A 20,220-nucleotide genomic window follows, 5' to 3' on the forward strand; every position below is an offset into this window, starting at 1 on the left:
ACGCAGCCTAGATGCCCCAGTACATTTGCACTGCCCAGCTTCCTCTACAGAACCACTGCATTCAGGACTGTCCTCCCCTGAGGTGTTTTATGTTTCCCGGTGACCCTCCTCCTTCTGGGACAAAGCTCATTTCTCTAGGCAAGCTGGTTGCCTCAAAGACTTGAGGTAAGTCTGCCCCCTGCAACAAACTGAGGGCGAATGTAAAAGGTGACACAAGGCAGCTGTTTAAAAATGAATGAGGACATAAGAGACTCTTAAAAACTGAGAACAAACTGAGGGTTGATGGGGGGTGGGGGGGAGGGGAGGGTAGGTGATGGGTATTGAAGAGGGCATCTTTTGGGATGAGCACTGGGTGTTGTATGGAAACCAATTTGACAATAAATTTCATGTATTAAAAAAAATAAAGTGATTAAATAAAATAAAATAAAAACGAATGAGGAGAACTCCTAAGTCCCAACAAGAGGGAATTATTGCTCATTGTGACTAGGTGGCTGAATGAAAGCAGCCCTCCCACACTGACGTGGGTGGTGATGACCAGCTCACAGGGTCTGGGTGTGTGAGGCCAGCCTTCCCCCAAACCCTGGCTCACTTCGCCCCTGCCCCACCCCCATGGAGGAGCCCAGGGCAGCGGCCTCAGAGCCTCCTACATCTAAAAGGTTGGGTTCCCCGGCACATTCAGAGGGACCAGTAGGGGCAGCCTTGCTTGTCTCCCCGAGGCTCCCTCTTGCATGTCTCCTGCCACAACCACAGCAACTCTGCTTGAGCTGCTGAAACCCCAGACATCCAAGGCTGCCCATCTCTTGACCCCCTACGACCACCCAGCCAGGAAGCCAATATCCCCTCCTCCCGCCCGCTCAGACTTTCTCTGAAGCAACGCACTGGCCCTTTTGATGCAACGAGGTGTTCCGTAATCCCAGTTGCACATTCATAGGAAGTGCTCACCGCGGCTGACTTTGTTCTTTACGTTGAAAAAAAAAAAAATCAGTCTTCCCTTAAATTATGAAGTGATAACATCAGTGTAAAAATTCTCACAGTATGAAAGTCTGTGTAAGCAGTAAATTTAAGCAGTAAAGACTCCATCACCCCAAACCTTACTTTCTTTCTCTCTTTCTTTCCAGAAGTAGCCGTTAACAATTTGGCGTTTGGTGTTTCCTTCTAGACCTCCTGTGTGTGTGTGTGTGTGTGTGTGTGCGCCATTGAGGTGGAACGTCTCTGTGTGTGAGGGTCTGTGGTGTGTGTGTATGTCTACAGGTATGTATCTGAATATGTGTATTTATTTTTTTTTAATTTGTCATTTTAGTCATTTTTTGGAAGTGTATCCATTTATTTTGAGAGAGAGAAAGAGAGAGAGTGCATGTGTGAGCAGGGGAAGGGCAGAGAGAGAGGGAGAGAGAGAGAGAGAGTCCCAAGCAGGCTCCGCACTGTCAGTGCAGAGCCCGATGAGGGGCTCGAACTCACGAACCCGTGAGATCATGACACCTGAGTCGCAATCAAGAGTCGGATGCTCCACCATTTAAGCCACCCAGGCAACCTGAATACGGGTTTTTAATTTTTTTTTTCAACGTTTATTTATTTTTGGGACAGAGAGAGACAGAGCATGAACAGGGGAGGGGCAGAGAGAGAGGGAGACACAGCATCGGAAACAGGCTCCAGGCTCCGAGCCATCAGCCCAGAGCCTGACGCAGGGCTCGAACTCACGGACCGCGAGATCGTGACCTGGCTGAAGTCGGACGCTTAACCGACTGTGCCACCCAGGCGCCCCAGTGAATACGTGTTTTTAAAACACACAAATTGGGGGGCGTCTGGGTGGCTCAGTCGGTTAAGCATCCGACTTCAGCTCAGGTCACGATCTCGCGGTCCGGGAGTTCGAGCCCCGCGTCGGGCTCTGGGCTGATGGCTCGGAGCCTGGAGCCTGCTTCCGATTCTGTGTCTCCCTCTCTCTCTCTGCCCCTCCCCCGTTCATGCTTTGTCTCTCTCTGTCTCAAAAATAAATAAACATTAAAAAAAATTATAAAACACACAAATTGGATCTTAATACACATACTGCTTTTCCGTTTGCTTTTTTTCAATTAAAAATCATTTTTTCTTGTTGGCACATATAAATTCTCTTTGTTCTTAAATAGCTGCCTCGTGTCACCTTCTGCATTCATCTCAAATTCGCCCTAGGAGGGCAGGCTTACTTTGAGTCTTTGAGGGCACCAGCTTGCCCGGAGTGCCTGCAGTGTGGGGGACACAGCCCCTGCCTCACAAACTGAGGGCCCTGTGGGCGGGGCAGGCACACACCATGGAACACATACACTCCCACAAAGCCGCTCGCCTGCTCCACGCACAGGATCACTGGCCGCAGCTCTGCCCTCAAGAACCTTCATGGTCAATTAACTGGGGAAATAGTGGATGTGGCACGAACAGCATGGGCCGCTGGGCAAATCCCCATAATGCCTGGTGGAGAGTTCTAGGGCCCAGTACAAATCTAGCACTCATCTCTCGTCTGCTCCCTCTCCGCACAGTGTTGGCCCACCCGCCACGTGCACAGAGAACTATGTCCAAGGGCTTCCTGCTGGGGGCCAAACTCCGAACGCAGAGAGCCAAGACACCTGACGTAGACAGTCAGCCCTGCCCTGCCTTCCGCTCGTGTCTTGATCCTCTCCGAGCTTCAGTTTTCCCATCTGGAGAAAAGAGTCTGTGATCCTGGTGAAGATGAGGCGGGGCAGGTTGTGGTCAGGTACGTAGAGCTGTAGCTGCCTGTGAATTTCTTCCTCCTGGCTTCAGAAAGGATTTAAAGTGGCTTATGAGAAAAGATGGGTTTTAATATAATGCAGGTATTAAAAGTAAGGAGGAAGAATGGAGGCAGGAATGACTCACACATGAGGGTCATACATAACTACACACTTCCCGTTGTTGGGCCACAAATTTGACTTCCAGCTTCCCAGCAGCCAAAGCAAAAAGGGGGAAGTGCTTAGTTACCCCTCTAGGCCCCTAGGATAAAGGCAGGTGTCTGCTTGCCCAGGAGGTGTGGAACGCTACGGTGAGAGCAGCTCTCCTTTCCACCCTTACAAAGAGGACACTATGGTGCAAGGGGCACCCCCCAAGTGACATGTCTGCAGCACCTGCAACACCAAGGCCCGAGTGCTCTCTCCCTCCCTCTGCATAGACTGCTGGCATCTCCCACGCACAAGTCAGCAAGAGCTATTGGAACTGGGAGAGTCGTTGTGGAAATACACCGGTGTGTTTTTCTCTTCACAGTTCTGTATCTTTGCCTCTTTATTTTCCCCACCCCTACTTCTGAGGAACATACCTTGCAGAGGATGAGGATCGTTATAGTAAGTACACTGAGAGACGAGAAAAAGTCACCATTCAGCTTGTGACGTCCAAGGCACGGAGGCAAGATTTCTAAGCCCGCAGCATCTGGAAGTTGGGCTTTGGCAAGAGAGAACAAGAATTCCTAAATTTGCTGAGGTCCCAGGAATATCAAGACCCAGGGCGAGAGGACCAGATTATAGAGCCCGACATCAGGCAGGCAAGGACAGAAAAGCACCCAGAATGTGACATGAGCAGTTCTGCTCCTCACACTTTGATGTGCATGTGAATCACCTGGGCATCTTGTTAAGACGCAGCTTCCCATTCGGTAGGTCCAGGGCGGGGCTTGCAAATCTACAGTTCTAGCAAGCTCCCAGGTGATACTGATGCTGCTGTCCATGGACCACTCTCTAGTAGCCCAGGTGAGAGGGGCAGCGGGGCTTCAGTGGGAAGAGCCCCCTCCTTCCTGGGCCAGGGAATTATGGGACAAAGAAGGGCCAACATCTGAGACATGAGTGGTCAGTCTCATGTGCACTGGCCTTCCTGCTCCAGGATGAAGTCCCTGAGTGAGAGGAGGCATGCTGAATAGACTGAGGGCAAAGGCAAAAGCAGAGGGTCCTTTGTGCCCCAGTCCCCACTTAGAACTCCGGTAGTGGAACTAGTTGGAGGCTAGGGGGAGCCATGCTCGCTTATGGGGGAGGCGGAGGGCCGCCTAAAACAGAGCCATGCGAGGGTCAGCTAAAGATCCGTCCCCCCTACTACCCTCAGCAATGGCATGAGGACCAGTCGCCACATTGCTAGGGAACTGGGAAGGGTGAAATTTTGAACTTTGAATTCACCGAATATTCATCCAAACCAGTCAATCAATTAGCCTATTGAATGTTTCTCTCTCTCCCCTACCAATATTGCAGCCTACCTACTAATATTGCAACAATATTAGATTCCTTGCATGAAACAGAAGCCACAATTTTGTGCATGTGGGCAGAGCACGTGCATGTGTTATTGTAGCAGGCGAAACAAAGATAATCTGTAATGCTGTGCGCTAAATAACCCGTATGGCCATTTACGAGAGCACATACACTGGCAGCTTCCTAGCAGGACCAGCAGAGACACAGAGACACAGGGCTGAGTCTGCAAAACTGGAGAGGGGTGAGGGTTCCATTGGAGGCATCCTGGGAAGGTGAATTTTGAGCAGAAGTCAGAAGGAGAGGAGACCCCGAATTGGCAGAGAGTGGGCAGAGGAAAGTTTAAACAAACCATGGCAGAAGGCCTTGTTCATTTGTCCAAGGGTCTTTTCTTAAATTCCTCTTGTATGCCAGCCACTGAGCCAGGAACTGGGAAGTCAGAAAGGCATCCATGCCTCATATGGCTTATTCTGCCCTCTGCCCCAGAGTCTCGGATATGGATGTGGGTGGATGCAAGACTGACGTAGCATATCCCTTCCCCCATTCAGATTTATCCTGGGAAGAAGGGAGCAGCCGTTCATTTATATTTAGAAAGACGTTCCCCAGGTGACATGCCCCCACCCCTACCACACACAAACACACACACACACACACACACACACACACACACACACAGGCTGGTATGTCTACAGCCTGAAGTTCAAGTGGGGGCATGAAGTCAGGTGGCATCAGCTGCTGGGAGCAGGAAGACAACTCGGAAGACCTTTAAAATCTCTTGTAAGGGATTTGGATTTATTATTACATTTTGTAGAATGTTTTCAGCGGCAGATTCACTTTCATGGGAGTATAGCCCCTCATGCTATAGTGAGGACCCCTGGAGGTCAGAGAGGAGGGCCAGCCTGTGGTCACACGGAGCCAGGACTCACTGGGACCCTGTCAGCCTGTCCTGCTCTCAGTCACTCTGTGCAAGGCTTCGCTAAGGCTCCTGGCTGTTCTCCTCCAGTATGCAGGAAAGGATTAATTATTAATTTTTATAACAACCCAGAAACTGATATCTGTGAACCACGAGCCCCGACGCTCTTTTCCAACATCCAGCCACTTAATCATGGTTTTAGCTGGGTCAGCATAACAGTCTAGTAACCTCAGAAGAAGAAATCCGCGAAGGCCTTTATCAGCCTTTCCTGAGAGCGAAGGCGAAGGCCAAGTTCATGGGGGGGGGGGGGGGACAGTGGTGGCACAGGAGCAGATAATGCTCTCTAAGAAACCAAGATGGCTTCACCACGAGTCAGAGCCGGGACTCATCATATTCCCTTTCCTGGAATTAATGGTCTCTTATCTTTGCGTTACTGAGCTGCACATTTCAAAGTACTTTCACAAACACCACCTCTGTTGACCCGTGAATGATGCTATCACTGGATTGGGCAGATATTTCTGTCCCGGAGAAAATAAAGATTCAGACAGAGAAGTGACTCACGTAGGGTCACACAGACTCGAGGACTTCTGTCCGTGGCACCACCCGCCTGGAGGAGTCTGTAGCTGGGCCATCATTTTAATGCCGTTACCGTCCTTAGGTGTGTTTGGAGCTGTCCCTGAATCCTCTGGAAGCGTTAGCAGCATTGAGGGCATTTTCTGTATGTCCATAGTTTTTTTCACCAGACACCGACCCCAAACAGTGCGAATCACTGCTTTCAAGTAAGCAGCCAAAGCCCCTCTGTACCCTAGCCTGTAGCTGTCCCCACCTGAAAGGCCCCGCTCTTGCCAAGTTCTGGGGTTTGCTGGACAGGTTCATGGCCAGGAGCTGAGCCAGTCTGGGGACTTTGCTGCCCTCAGGTGTTTGCTGTCCTTGAATGTGAGGCTGTCCAGGCAACAGACACGAGGCCCAGAGATCTGTATGCAAAAGATCCCACTTACAACAGCAATGCCAAGGAGTAAAGTGTACAGGAAATGCACGGTACTCACAAAAATTTTCCCAAACTACTCTAAGGGGCATTAATTATACGGTAAAACATCACATTGAGAACTCAACACTGCAAAATGCCATTTTCCCAAATTGGTAAGCTTGATGCAATTCTAATAAAAATATCTGGGGTTTGTTTTTTATAAAATCTGACACAAGGCATTTGCGTGGAACAATTCAGCTAGAAGAATAAATGTATGAGTAGAGTCATAAAATCTCTGGGAAGAAAAGAACAGGGTAGGTCTGCACTCCCAGATATTAAAATGCATTATTGCATACCTGAAATTAATGTAACCCTGCATGTGAAGTATACTGAAATTAAAATTAAAAATTTAATCAAAAAAGAAATAAAATACATTAGAAAGCTTCAGTGATAAGAGCAAGGAGGAATGGGGGCACCTGGGTGGCTCCATAGGTTGAACGTCCGACTCTTGATTTCAGCTCAGGTCATGATCTTGCAGTTTTGTGGGTTTGGGCCCTGTGCTAACAGCGTGAAGCCTGCTTGGGATTCTCTCTCTGTCCCTCCCTCACTTGCGCTGTCTCTGCCTCTCTCAAAAATAAACAAACTTAGGGGCGCCTGGGTGGCTCAGTAGGTTGAGCGTCCGACTTTGGCTCAGGTCATGATCTTGAGGTTCGTGGGTTCGAGCCCCACGTCGGGCTCTGTGCTGACAGAGCCTGGAGCCTGCTTCGGATTCTGTGTCTCCCTCTCTCTCTGCCCCTCCCCCACTCATGCTGTCTCTCTCTCTGTCTCAAAAATAAACACTAAAAAAAAAAAAAAATTAAAAATAAATAAATAAGTAAACTTAAAAAACAAAACAGGGAGGAATGGAACAAGGACAGGAAGCTCAACGGAAAAGTAAAGGAAGCCCAGGAACAGACCCCACGTCTAAAGGAAAACCAGTAGGTGTAGAGAAAATGAAGTGGGGGAAACATGAAGTTGTTTAGTAAATGATGTTAGAATACCATGGGAGAAGAAAACTAGATCCCTACCTCATCCCCATGTACCAAGGTAAATCCAAAATCTTCTTCTTTATAACAAGGAGGAAATAAAGTTCTTGCCTTGTAGCATAATGAGGGGTCACATGAGGTAATGAGTGTAAAGTTCTTAGCCTTGTGTGTGACTCATAGTACCTACCTGACAACTATTAGCTAGTATTCCTATTGGTGTTATGATGAATCCAGATGGGGTGTAATCCCAACGTATGATGACAAAATCATAGCATTACTGAAAGTTCAAGCAAATACCTGATCTCGAGGTAGGAATGTTTTCTGTGGAAGCAGGGGGAGAAGCCAGCAAAGGTGGGGTATGCCAAGAGCCTTAGAATGTTCTTACCCTGACCCAGAAGTTTCACTTAGGGGAGGTTTATTCCAAGTATGTTCTCAGATTAATGTGCTGAGGTGGTTACGAAACATTTTTTTATAAGAACAAAAAGTAGGAACAACCTAAATGTCAAAAAGGGAATGGTTAAAGAAAGACAAAACACCTTTCTGTTGAACCATATAATGGTCTGCTATGTGGCCATTAAAAATTAAAAATCGGGGCACCTGGTGGCTTGGTCGGTTAAGCATCGGACTGTTGATTTTGGCTCAGGTCATGATCTCGTGGTTTGTGAGATCGAGCCCTATGTTGGGTTCTGTGCTAACAGCATGGAGCCTTCTTGGGATTCTCTCTCTCCCTCTCTTTATGCCCCTCCCCTGCTCTTGCTCTCTCTCTCTCTCTCTCTCTCTCTCTCTCAAAAATAAATAAACATTAAAAATGTAAATCATCTCAATAAACATTAATTTACTGATTTGAGGAAATGCTTAGACTAGAGTGCTAACCATGACCCAAAGTAGTATATATAGTATGATATCTCTAACACCAAAATATGCACTAAAACGGTGATCTCTTGGTGGTGGGAATTACTTGAGGGTTTTTTCTTTATTTTTTGTAAATTCATTATATCAAACCTGCTCCTTTTATGATTCTACCAAATTTCATAGGGGTTTTTAACATCTATTTTACAATTTTAAAATAAGTTGGCATTGCCAGATAGTTCGTGCTTTTAAAAGTTATTGAGCAGAGATTTTACAAAAAATACTTTTCTATCCTTGCCTCTCAAACTGGGGTACGTTTGGGGTTTCTGCTAATTGGTCATGACAAGAATGTGTTCACAACTTACTCAAAAAATCTTCCTCTAGTTGTTACTTTTTTTTTTTTTAAGATTTTATTTTTAAGTAATCTCTACATCCAACGTGGGACTCGAACTCATAATCCCGAGATCGAGAGTTGCACACTCCACCGACTGAGCCAGCCAAGCACCTCTAGTCATTACTTTTATAGTAAAACAAATGCAAACAAATTATGGGAGAAATACAAAATGCTTATAATTTCTCTTTTGAGCTGGAGCAGGAGACCATATAGGGCTGATGCCCAGGTGGCAGCCAATTAGAGCAGGTCCCGTCCATGACCTCTGTCTTGGGAGAGTTCGTCTTCTTTCAGAGATGGCTGCCGTGGAGAGGCATGAGAGGAGCCCACTGGAAGGCCATGCGCTAAAGTAGTTTGCCCCTGCCCCGGCCTGAGGTGGCCAACTGTGTGCCGGGCTTCCTCGAGAGTTCAAAGTCTCAGGTGTCACCAGTCCCCAGAGCCAAAGATTTCCCTCAGGTGGAGACTCGCTTCCCAGAAGCCTCCAAAACAAACAGTGATAAGCAAATGAGATGTGAGAAGCAGGCCGGCGGCCAGCTTGGGGCTGGATGCCAGGCTTGGGGTGGTGTGAGCCCAGGAGAGACCAGGGGCTCTCACCACATCGGCCTGTTGGGGCAGCTCCTTCCCAAGCTCCATGGTCCCGTCGGCACGTCCCCTCTGGGCACGAGGAGGCACAGGAGTTGAGAGCACAGCCTGTCCAGGTGGAAGCTGGCTGAGATCGGGGGCAGGCGGGACTAGCAAGAATCCTGGGAGGCTGGCACATTCTGGGCAGGAGAGAAGCTGGGCTCACGTTATGTGCCCACATAATGCCAAGGCCTTGAGCAATGACTGTGGGGGCATCTCACCAGGATAGCCTCTCAGGCTGCCTGAGGGTGCTGGGGAATGGACACCCGGGTGCCAAGCCTTGGCATAATCCATGCTTTCTGGGTCATTGTGTCCACGGACTTCAGCCTCCGCCCAGGAGAGCAAGCTCACAGATCAGGTGCATGTGCAGCAGTGAAATTCCCACAAGCACATCTCTGCTTGCACTGCGGGCTGCAGACCTTACCCTGGTTTGGTTTAAGAGGGGCCTGGACTGAGAGAGTGAGGACAGCCTTGCAGCCCAGGGGACAGTGTGGTAGGGAGGCCACAGGGCAACTAGCATTTATGGAGCCTGTACTCTCCATCAGACCCCGGGGTGGCTGTATGCATCAGGTAGCTCATCACAATTACAGGATTATCCCATTTTACAGATGAGGAAACTGAGGCTCAGATACGCCCAGTGGAGACAGAGGAAAGTCATACCGCTAGTGAATTGCTAGCTGGAGGTGGAAGGATTCACACAGAGAAATCTGTGAGTTTCCTGAGCCAGGCTGTCTCCACTGTCCTGGGCTCTAGTCATTATGGAACCCCAGCCTCCTGCTCTGAGCTGTCACTGCAGCACTCCAGGCCTCTTCTGAGGACACAGGCCCCCCAGGTACCCCTGCCCACCTTCCTTGATCAAGTCCCAGGGACCCTGCTGAGCATCCCCTCTATGGGGAAAGCCGTCCCTCTCCTCTCTGGCTGAGGAGTGGAAGGTGGATTCCCGCCTTCACCTCCAACACAGGCTCACAGCCCCCGGTTCCCTGGGGTGCTTTTCCTCTGGGAAAGAAGACGAGCAATCACCAAAATAGCAAGGATGAGCTTACAAAAGTTCTAGAACTCAACTGAGCTCTCATCCCTCTGCCCTGCTTGGTAGTCCCTGCCTCCCGCTGCAAAGATAAGTAAAAACCCAGGGGATCCTCAACTCGGCTTTTACTTTTGAGAGTTGTGTTGATGAAGGGCCGGCCCTGTTCTGCCCCAGTGCTCTCCCTGGCTCTCCGGTCACCAGAGCTGGTGAAGGCAGAAAGAGGCCTCTCCCTTTGCACCTCTGGGATTTCTGATTCCATCCTCTCCCCCTACCTCCCATCCCCCACCCCCTACCCCACAGAGGCCAAAACCGGGGCCTTTTTTCTTTTAGCGCTAACTTCTGACTTGCAGAGAAAGGAGGTCAGTTTTTGGTGTTCTTAGCATTCCTGTTTCCCAGGCAGTCACAGCGCAGAGCCTTACCTGGGCGTCTGGGAGGGGCTGCAGCCAGCTGACTTCTGGCGTGTGGACCTTGCATGCCCTGCAATGCTTGTAGGCCTGAGCTCACCTCTGCCTTGTCAGAAGGGAGGTGAGTGAAGCCCCACAGGTCCAACTTGTAGGGCCCCCGAGGGGGCAGGTTGCCCCCCACAGGGGACCTCATGAGGTCTCCATCGTCTGGCTATATGATATGAAATCTTTGATATTCAAATCAAAGATTTGAAATAATATGTATGTCTTCACCCAGTGAGGGGCAGTATGGTTAGCGTCGAGCTGGTCAGCAGCGGGTGGTTAGCGAATGCTGCTGAACCACACAGATCTCAGCCACAAGCTGGGTGAGGTCAGGCAGGGTGAGAGCTGGGAGCTTCCATTTCCTCGCCTGGAGAAGTGGGATGGGAATCTCTGTTTCACAGAGTTGTTAAATAAATAGACAGACAGCATTACGCCATTCCTGGAACACAGACAACACTGAATTCATGCTCGCTATGATTATACTTTAGAATCGCAAAGCTTTGGGGGCCTCAGTCATTCACTGGACAACAGTCATGAATGCTCAGAAGACCCATGGACCAGGCCAGGTGCAGGCACCAGGGAGCTGGTGGTGGCAAGACCTTGCCCTCACTCAGGGAGTCCAGTGGGCAGGCACTCAATAAATATTTGTCGAACAAGTTGCAAAAATAGATGTGTGATGAGTTTATAATGGGAGCAAGGTGACATGTGGGCAGGCTCGGGGGTCTCTCCCAGCCCAGACCTCCCTACGGAGGTGATGCTGAAATAGAGCCTCAAGGGTAAGAAAGATTTGGCCAGGTCCTTCTGAGCAACTTTGCATACTCCTCAAGAGCTTAGTTGGGCTAGATCAGTACTCTTGGTTAGGACGGTAAACGATTTCAAGCGCCCAAGGTTCAAGTGCAGATCAGGCCCCAAGATTACTTTTCTAGGTCTGGCGAACTTCCATTCTCTCCAGTAACTTTTAGTGGACAACTCTCAGACTCATGGAATCTCGTCGTACTGATGGGTCAGGATTGCCCCCAAAGGAGACCATACAGGTTTCTCTTGTGAGAAACACTGAGGCCCAGCAGATGTCTCTGCTCTGGGGATCCAGACCCCTGGTAAGTCATAGCCAGGGCTGGGGCAGCAGAAACCAGCCCGAAAGAAGCATCCAACACAGTGTCCAGAAGCATATTAAGTGCTAGGTCAGATGGGCCACTTTCTGGGCGCTGAAAACAGCACTGAAGTAAGTATGGGGCCAATTAACCCAGATTTCTGCATATACCTTTTCTCATAATCGTGATGTGAAAGTTGGTCCAGCTTCTGCCAAAGAAGTCAAAGTTACCTTGGTGGAGTAAAATGCATATTTGTCCCAGGCCTACTGATCTGTATTGAGATTTTCTCACTGCCGCCTGGTGCAATGTTCCTTAGATCACCACCCCCAAGACTGACCGTCACCCGAAGCGGGCAGTACCACAGGGAGGTGCGTCTTACTGGTAATAATTTATCATCTGAATTCATGACGCTCTCAGGGATCTCCCGCAGTGTTGGTCGTGTGCTGCATCAGCTGAGGGAAGGCTACGCTGCTGTAGCAAAGACATCCAATAGTGACGCAGGACAGGGGTCAGCAAACTTTTTCTCTAAAGGGTCAAAGAGCAGGGCGCCTGGGTGGCTCAGTCAGCTGAGCGTCTGACTCTTGATTTAGGCTCAGGTCACGATCTCATGGCTCGCAGGATGGAGCACTGACAGTGCCGAGGTTCCCGCTTTCCCTCTCTCTCTCTCTGCCCTTCTCCTGTGTGCATGTACTCTCTTTCTCTCAAGATAACTGAATAAATATTAAAGTCTCAAAGAGTCAATGTTTTAGGTGTTGTGGGTCGTACAGTCTCTGTTGCAACTACTCAACTCTCCCATTGCAGGGTGAAAGCAGCCCCTGGACAATATGCAAATAAATGAGCATGGCTGTGTCCCAATAAAACTTTATTTATAAAAACAGGCAGTGAACTACAATTTGCCCACTTGTACTGCACTTTAAAAGTGATGGAAAATTTTTTCTGTTGCATGAAACAGTGGTGATGTGAGTGGTCCCAGTTTTTAGGGCAATGATGTAGAGACCCAGATTCCTTCCTTTGAGTGTTTTTGCCATCCCCCAGAAACTGTCCTCCTCTGCATGGTTGAAGCTGTGGGACAAAGTAAAACAAAAACAAAAACAAAAAACATGGAAGAGGCAGGCCTGCTCCCTTGAGGCTTTGGTCTGGATGTAAAACAAGACCTTCTGTTCACATTCCACTGACCAGTACTTAGCCCTGAGCCACACATGACAGCAAAGGACGCTGGGAAATGTAGTCTGGTCACATGTCCAGGAGAAAGGGAGAATGAATGTTGGAAGATGGTCAACAGTCTCTGTCACACCCACCAGCCTCCATTTTCCCTTCCCTTTCTGTGTCCACCCTTTCAGATGACCCCACTCACCTCCTCCCTCCCCGACAGTCCCTCCCTCATTTGGTTCAAGGGAAGTGGACTCTGCCCCTACCTCGGAGGCTGGCCCCACTGGTCTGAAGATAACCCCAAGCCTTTTGTCACGGTGACTGGATCAGGAACTAGGCCTAAGACAGTCAGTGCAGCGCATTTTTCTTGGCCACAGTCTTAGGACTCAGAGAATGTGAGCTTAAAGAGAGGGCTGATTTGTTAGAGGCATCTGAAAAAGAAGCATCCTTTCCTTTAAAAGAGTACCCCTCTCTTTAGAGTGGTGGGACTCCTGAGGCCACTGTAGCTCATTTTTTTTAAGTGTGATAAAATACTAACATAAAATTTAACATCTGAACCACTTTTTTGTATGCAGCTCAGTGACGTTAAGCACATTCACGCTGTAGGGCATCTGTCACCACCGTCCATCTCCACAGCTTTTATCATCTTCCCAAGCTGAACCTCTATGTCCATTAAACAACCCCTCCCCCACCCCCACCCCCCCCAACCCTAGCCCTTAACAACCACCACTCTATTTTTTATCCCTGAATTTTCCTACTGTAGGCACCTCATGTGAGTGAAATCATGCAGTATTTGTCCTTTTGTGACTGGATTGTTTCGCTCATAACGTCTCCAAGACTCATCTGCGTTATAGCACGTGTCAGAATTTCCTTCTTTTATAAGGCTGAATAGTATTCCGCTGTTACGTACATATCCGTGTTTTTTATCCGTTTACCTGTTGGCGGACACTTGGACTGTTTCCACCTTCTGGCAACTCACTGCAGCCATTTTACTCGTATGAGATGAACCAGCTCGAGCATGAAGTCAAGGCTTGGAGGAAGACACAGCAAAAGGCATTTCAGGAAATGGAGCTGAGCATCTGGACCCAACTCATCCTGAAGCCCGCCGACATCCGGACGAACAGATCCGTGAGCGATGACTTCTTCATTATTGAAACGAGTTTGGGGTTTCTTGGAGCCCACATGCCACCTAACTAACGTATCTCCCTGGAAGTGGTCTGGTTGCACAACTGCAGAAGAAAATGAAAATGAGCAGCACCACAGATAAATGGGAAATATTTTGCTGACATGAATGCCGGGAAAAAGTGTTAAAGCGCGTTTTGAAGATTCTGTAACTGTATCTATGCTCGTTACTTCTGTCCCGGTGAGTGTGAGTCACCAGTGCTGCCAGTGATGGAAAAATTGAAAAGAAAGACAAACCCAATTAGGTTAAAATGTTTGGTTACAGCTAGTGTATGTCACAGATCCCTTCTTTTGACCTTAAAAGACAGACTTTTATTGGAAGGAAAAATGAGGCTTTCTTAAACTTCGGCTGAGTACATGCTGTGTATATTTAGAGAAGGGGAACCAAATGTGAGCCTGCCCGGGGCTCTCACGTGTGCCCATCTGCACTGACTATGGAAGGAGCTGGTTGGGGCCTGGGGGTCCCCTCTGGGTCGTGGCACCATATGGTAGAAATGTTCTGAACCCACCGGCAGCTCAGGGGTCTTTCCCAGTTAAGCGACCCTGGGAAAATCTAACTTCTCTGGGTCTCTGTTTCCTCATCTGTAAAATGGGTTTGATGCTTTTTCCATCCACTCCGTGGGTTAGTAGTGAAACTGAGAAGGGCTATGCAGATTTAAGATTCCTGGAGGGAAAATATTAACCCATCTTCTGTGCGAAGTTCAGCAGCCTTAGGGCGGGGTGGTAATCCCTCTTACAAACAGCCAGGTCTGCCCTTTAGACTAGTTTGGAAGCCCAGCCGCCCGAATGCCTGTGGCAGCGGCTAATTGTGTACGTCTGTCAGGGAGGAGATGGGCTCCCTTCCCCAGATTCTCCTCCTGTGCAGGTGGACTCTGACCCTGGGGCTGGTCACACTCACATACATTGTCCCGCTGAAGCATCTACAACTATCCCGGGGGATGCTGGCCTCGTCTGGGAAGCCAAGTCACTGAGGCTCAGAGGGTCTACAGACGCAGGGTCACACGACTCTTGAGTGGCACTGAACGGATTTGAATCGAGGACCTGTCTTGGTGCCTGGAACTCTCCCTGCTTTTCCAGTAGTCAATGCTGCCTTTGCCTGCAACCCCCAGACTCAGTCTCCTGCCGTGTCCCTAGGTCTCGGAGGGTTCCCTCCCTCTGCTGGCCAGTCTGTGGACCTAGGCATTTTGGGGTGGGGAGAGTGGGGACCTCCAGGAGGAGAGCAGAACCCCATGAGGGGAGACAGGGATTCGAGGGACACGTGTCAGCTCACGAGGCCGTGCTCTGTGCTCGGTGCTCCTCTCTTTTGCCCTGCTTTCGAAGCTGCCTGTAGGAGCAGACATGGACACTGAAGAAATTGGGCGCAGATAGCTTCTCAGTAAAACAATTCTCCATTTGTTGGTCCCCAAGGAAGAGGACTCCCCTGGAGGCAAGAAGGCACGCGTTGGTGGGAAAAAGGAGCCAGGAGCGCAAGCTGCCCACCTTCTGGGGGTGCAGGGGATTTAATGGAGCCCTGGCTCTGAGGGCAGGGAGGCCATCTCGGTCACCTTGGTGTCCAGAGCCTGCCCACTGTCCTCCACACAGCACACGCTCGCCATGTGTTTGTTATAGGGGTGAATGAATGAACGACGCGGCTGCGAATGACCGCCCCACCCTGCCTCTCCTCCCGTGCCCTCCACAAGCCACCTCCCACCTTCCACTCCCTCCTCCTCAGACACCCCCCCTTCCCCCCTTTCTAATGTCCTCCCACTACCCACCCCCAGCCTCCTGCGTTCATCTCCCTCCTCCTGCCTCCTCCTGCTGTGCCTCTGTGTCCTTCCCTCTCCCTGGTGGCCCGCCCCATGAATAGAGTTCTTTGGCTGCCGATACCCAGATAATTCTTCCTCCTGGCCCCAGCCTCTGCTGTCCCCTACCCTGTCGCTTGACCAGGCAGGCCAGTTGGATCCAACCTTTGTCCTTCTTGCAAAAAAAAAAAAAATATATATTAACTCTTGAATTCAAGCCCTTAATTCACGGTGTGGCTCCTGGAGAGAGTCTTTGGTTGTAAGCTGCCCAGAGGGAGCAGGAATGAAAGGCGCTGTCCGAGCAGCGAGCCTTGGCCAAGCAGAGATGCCGTGTGTCCCCTCTGGTGGTCTGTCCGGCGCTCTGCTCTCTTTGGTGGGAAATCCAAATGAGAGGGGGCCGAAAAGCTGCTTGGTAGGTAGGGCACTGCGCTATAAATCCTGTGTCACCCTAGCCCCTGCCCTCCCGCTGGCCGCTCCCCTGGCCCTCTGTAAAGTTCCCATGACCATCCCTGAAAGTGCCAGAGGGATGTCCCCCTTAAGCCCGCTCTGCACAGTTGGCCACCAGCCCCTCCTTCCACTGCTGTCCCCTCCAGGGATCTCCCCTGAGCTGCTCCTGGCTTCTGCTAACGACCCCAGTGCCTCCTGCACCCATTCTGCTGGGTCTCACGCTGCCGGAAGCCTGGTGGGTTTTCTGTGCTTGGATCCGCTTGACAGAACTTGAGCTTAACCTGGGCCTCCCTCCCACCTTCAGGCCTAAAGTACTGCACCCCTGTCATATGAGTTTCCTCACTGAGGCTTCCCCAAATCCTCAAAACCACCTTGTGATGTGACTGGTGTCTTATGGACAAAATAGGAGCTCACTCAGACCAGCTCCAGGAGGAGGAGAGGTTTGTGGAAAGATCCATCTCAGAGTCCTAGGGGAAAATGAGGCGTAGCTGGGTGGCTTGTGAATTTGTCTCCTGTGCCACAGTAATTAGGCTTCTGTGCCACAGGCTGGCTTCTGTTACAAGTCTTTCAAGATTTTGAAGTAAGAGTGTGGTAGACAGAACAATGCCCCACGCAGAGGTCCATACCCCACCCAGCAATTCCACTCTTAGATGTAGATCCAAGAGAAATGAAAACAGAGATGCACACAGAAACCTGCAAATAAATGTTTATAGCAGTATTAGTCATAATAGCCAAAGGTAGAAGCAACCCAAATGCCCATCGATGGATGAACGGATAACCAAATGTGGTATATCCATACAGTGGAATAGTACTCAGCAAGTAAAAAGGAATAGCATACTGACACCTGCTACAACATGGATAAACCTTGAAACCATTATGGTAAGTGAAAGTTAGACACGAAAGACCACATACTGCATGAATACTGCTGATATGAAATGTCCAGAAAAGGGAAACCTATAGAGACAGAAAGTAAGATTAATGGTTGCTTAGGGCAGGGGGTGGGGGTGGGGGAAGATGGGGGGGGTGAGAACTAAAGGGTATGAAGTTTCTTCTTGAGGTGTTGAAGTGTCCCAAAATTCTTGGTGACAATGGTTGTACAACTGTGTGAATATACTAAAAAACCATTGGATTGTGCACCTTATTTTTTTTAAGTTTATTTATTTATTTTGAGAGGGAGAGAGAGAGAGAGAGAGAGAAAACATGAGCGGGGGAGGGGCAGAGAGAGAGGGAGAGAGAGAATCCCAAGCAGGCTCTGTACTGTCATCGCTGAGCCCAACACAGGGCTCAATCCCACCAACTGTGGGATCATGTCCTGAGCCAAGATCAAGAGTTGGATGCTTACCTGACTGAGCCACTGAGGCGCCCCTGGATTATGCACTTCAAGCAGGTGGGTTGTATGCTCTGTATGTCACTAAAGTCATTAAACAAACAAACAAATAGACAAAAACGAGGTCCCTCCGTGTCCTAAACTCTAGAATCTGTAAATGTGTAAATGTGTTACTCTGCGTGGCGATTCTGCCGGTGAGAATAAATTAAGGATCCTGAGAGCGTAGATTATCCTGGGTTTTCCAGGTGGTTTTAATGTAACGCCAAGGGTCTTTATAAGTGAGAGGCAGGAGAGATTGTGAGAGACGGTGACAGGCAGAGAGAAACAGAGAGAAGAGATTTAAAGATGCTATGGCTTTGAGCCTGAAAGCACGGCCGTGAGCCCAGGAACGAAGGCGGCTTCTAAGAAGCTGAAAAAGATAAGGAAACAGATTCTCCCCTAGAGCCTCCAGAAGGATGTAGCCCTGTTGACCCCTTGATTTTAGCCCAGTGAAAGCCATTTCAGACTTCTGTTCTTCAGAGCTGTGAGATAACAATGTGTTGTTTTAAGCCACTAAGTTTGTGGTAAATTGTTACAGCAGGAAATGAAACTAAAACAAAAAGTTACAGACAAGGTCAAGTGGTAGTGGGTTTTGGAGCTATGAGAGCAAGTTGGGTTAGTAAATGCAGAGGAAGCAACACTGCCTACTCCAGGAAGCCTTCCTGACCTCCTTCTCCCACCTTCGACTATTTGGGAGGTCTCTGGGACCCTACACCACCCGAGCTACCACTGTTCCCACACAGCAGCCCTGATTACCTGTCTGCTTCCTCATGAAGGCAGGATCTTTAAGACTCGGTTTTGCATCTCCAGCACCTAGAAGTGTGCCTGGAACATTGTAAGTATTTAAATATTTGATGACTGAGTGACTAAGGCCTCTGAAGCTTAGAGACTGTAAAGAGTAATGATAATAGCTGGTGTTCATTGAGTGCTTACTGTGCCAAGTGCTTTACATACATTCACTTTCTTAATCCTCAAATCACTCATCTGAGCCGGATGCTGTCAGGATCCCCATCACACAGAAGAGAGAAAAGAAGTTCAAGAAAGGTAAATATCATGCTCAGCCTGCCACAGTTCTGCACAGCTCTGAGCCTGTGCTCTAAACCTGTGCTGTCCACTACCATAGCCACTGGGTCCACATGGTCACTTATATTTAAATGAATTACAGTTGGGGCGCCTGGGTGGCTCAGTCTGCGGAGCATCCGACTTTGGCTCAGGTCACGATTTCGCGGTCTGTGGGTTCGAGCCCCGCGTCGGGCCCTGTACTGACTGACAGCTCAGAGCCTGGAGCCTGCTTCAGATTCTCCGTCTCCCTCTCGCTCTGCCCCTCCCCGTCTCGTGCTCTGTCACTCTCTGTCCCTCAAAAGTAAATAAACGTTCAAAAAATATATTTTTTAATTAATTACAACGAAGTAAAATTTAAAACTCCGTTCCTTGGTCACACCGCTCACAACTCAAGTGCTCAACAAACGTCCGTGGCTAGTGGTTTCCATCCTGGGCAGTGCACATAAGACATTCCATCATCACAGAAAGTTCTGTTGCTTAGCATTGCTCTAAACCACCGAGCTACAGCCTGACACTGTATCAAATAAAATAAGTCATTTCAAATCCTTGATTGCCTCGAAAAAAATGAACGTAGTAGACCCAGCTCTTCATCTTTCCAAGGCGGGAGTGTGGGTTTCCAGTAAGCCTGCATCCCCTGGGTCTCATGAGAGGTGGTAGGTCTTACTGGAAGGTGCAGGCAGATACAGGCTAACGCTCACCCTTACCTGAACAGATCCGATAAATATGGTGACGCCTACGAGGAGGGTTGTGCGACTGGATAACAGCGAGGCCTCTTCCAGTTGACAGCTCCGACCTTGTGAGGCCCTGCGAGGGTGGCCCTGGGCCTCATTCTTCTCTCCTCTGCTAAAGCAGGCCTCAAACATACCCTGTGTTTGTACAGGTCCCACACCTGTGTTGTAGCCCATCCGCCAGAAGCTTCTAGAAGCACAGCAGGAAGGGAGAGCAACAGCAACAATAATAATAACATTGAGGGAGTGTCTACCGTGTACGAGGCATAGCTAAGAGCTGCTGATAGGCATCATCTTAGTTCATCATTGCAAGTAGATATTGTTATCCCCAATTCGCAGATGACAGTGGACACTGGCAAAGCCAAGGTCACACACAGGAAGTGGTGGAACTGAAACACGAGCTCTACAATGGCTGAGGGGCCCCTGGGTGGCTCAGTCAGTTAAGCATCTGACTTCGGCTCAGGTCAGGACCTCATGGTTCGTGGGTTTGAGCCCCATGTCGGGCTCTGTGCTGACAGCTCCCTGCTTCAGTTTCTGGGTCTCCCTCTCTCTCTGCCCCTCCTCCACTCACTCTCTCTCTCTCTGTCTCAAAAATAAACGCTTGTAAAAAATTTAAAAAAATAAAATGGCTGAGAAAATAAGCCATTTTTGTGTGATGTCCACACAGTCTGGGGAGCCTGTCCCCCAGATATAGTTTCCCCTGGAAACTTCGCAAGAGGGGAGTGAGGGGAACAGCCAGAGCTTAGCAAGCATGCTGCCAGCCCTGGGTGTTCTCCAGCAAGGCGCAGGCCTGTGGCCTTGGCTGCTTTCCCCCAGTGGAGAGAGAGGAGCTGTCAGGCTGGGCCGAGTGAGACGCCAGCAGAGATCTTCCTGCCCGCCCAGCTGCAGGGATGGGCCTGCTCCTCGGGTCCCAACCCCGTGAAGGCTCCCGACCCTCATCGTCTTTTTTGGAGGCCCGGACACGTGGTTCCACCTG

Source organism: Prionailurus viverrinus, chromosome F1, assembly GCF_022837055.1.
Source record: "Prionailurus viverrinus isolate Anna chromosome F1, UM_Priviv_1.0, whole genome shotgun sequence".
Taxonomy (NCBI): domain Eukaryota; kingdom Metazoa; phylum Chordata; class Mammalia; order Carnivora; family Felidae; genus Prionailurus; species Prionailurus viverrinus.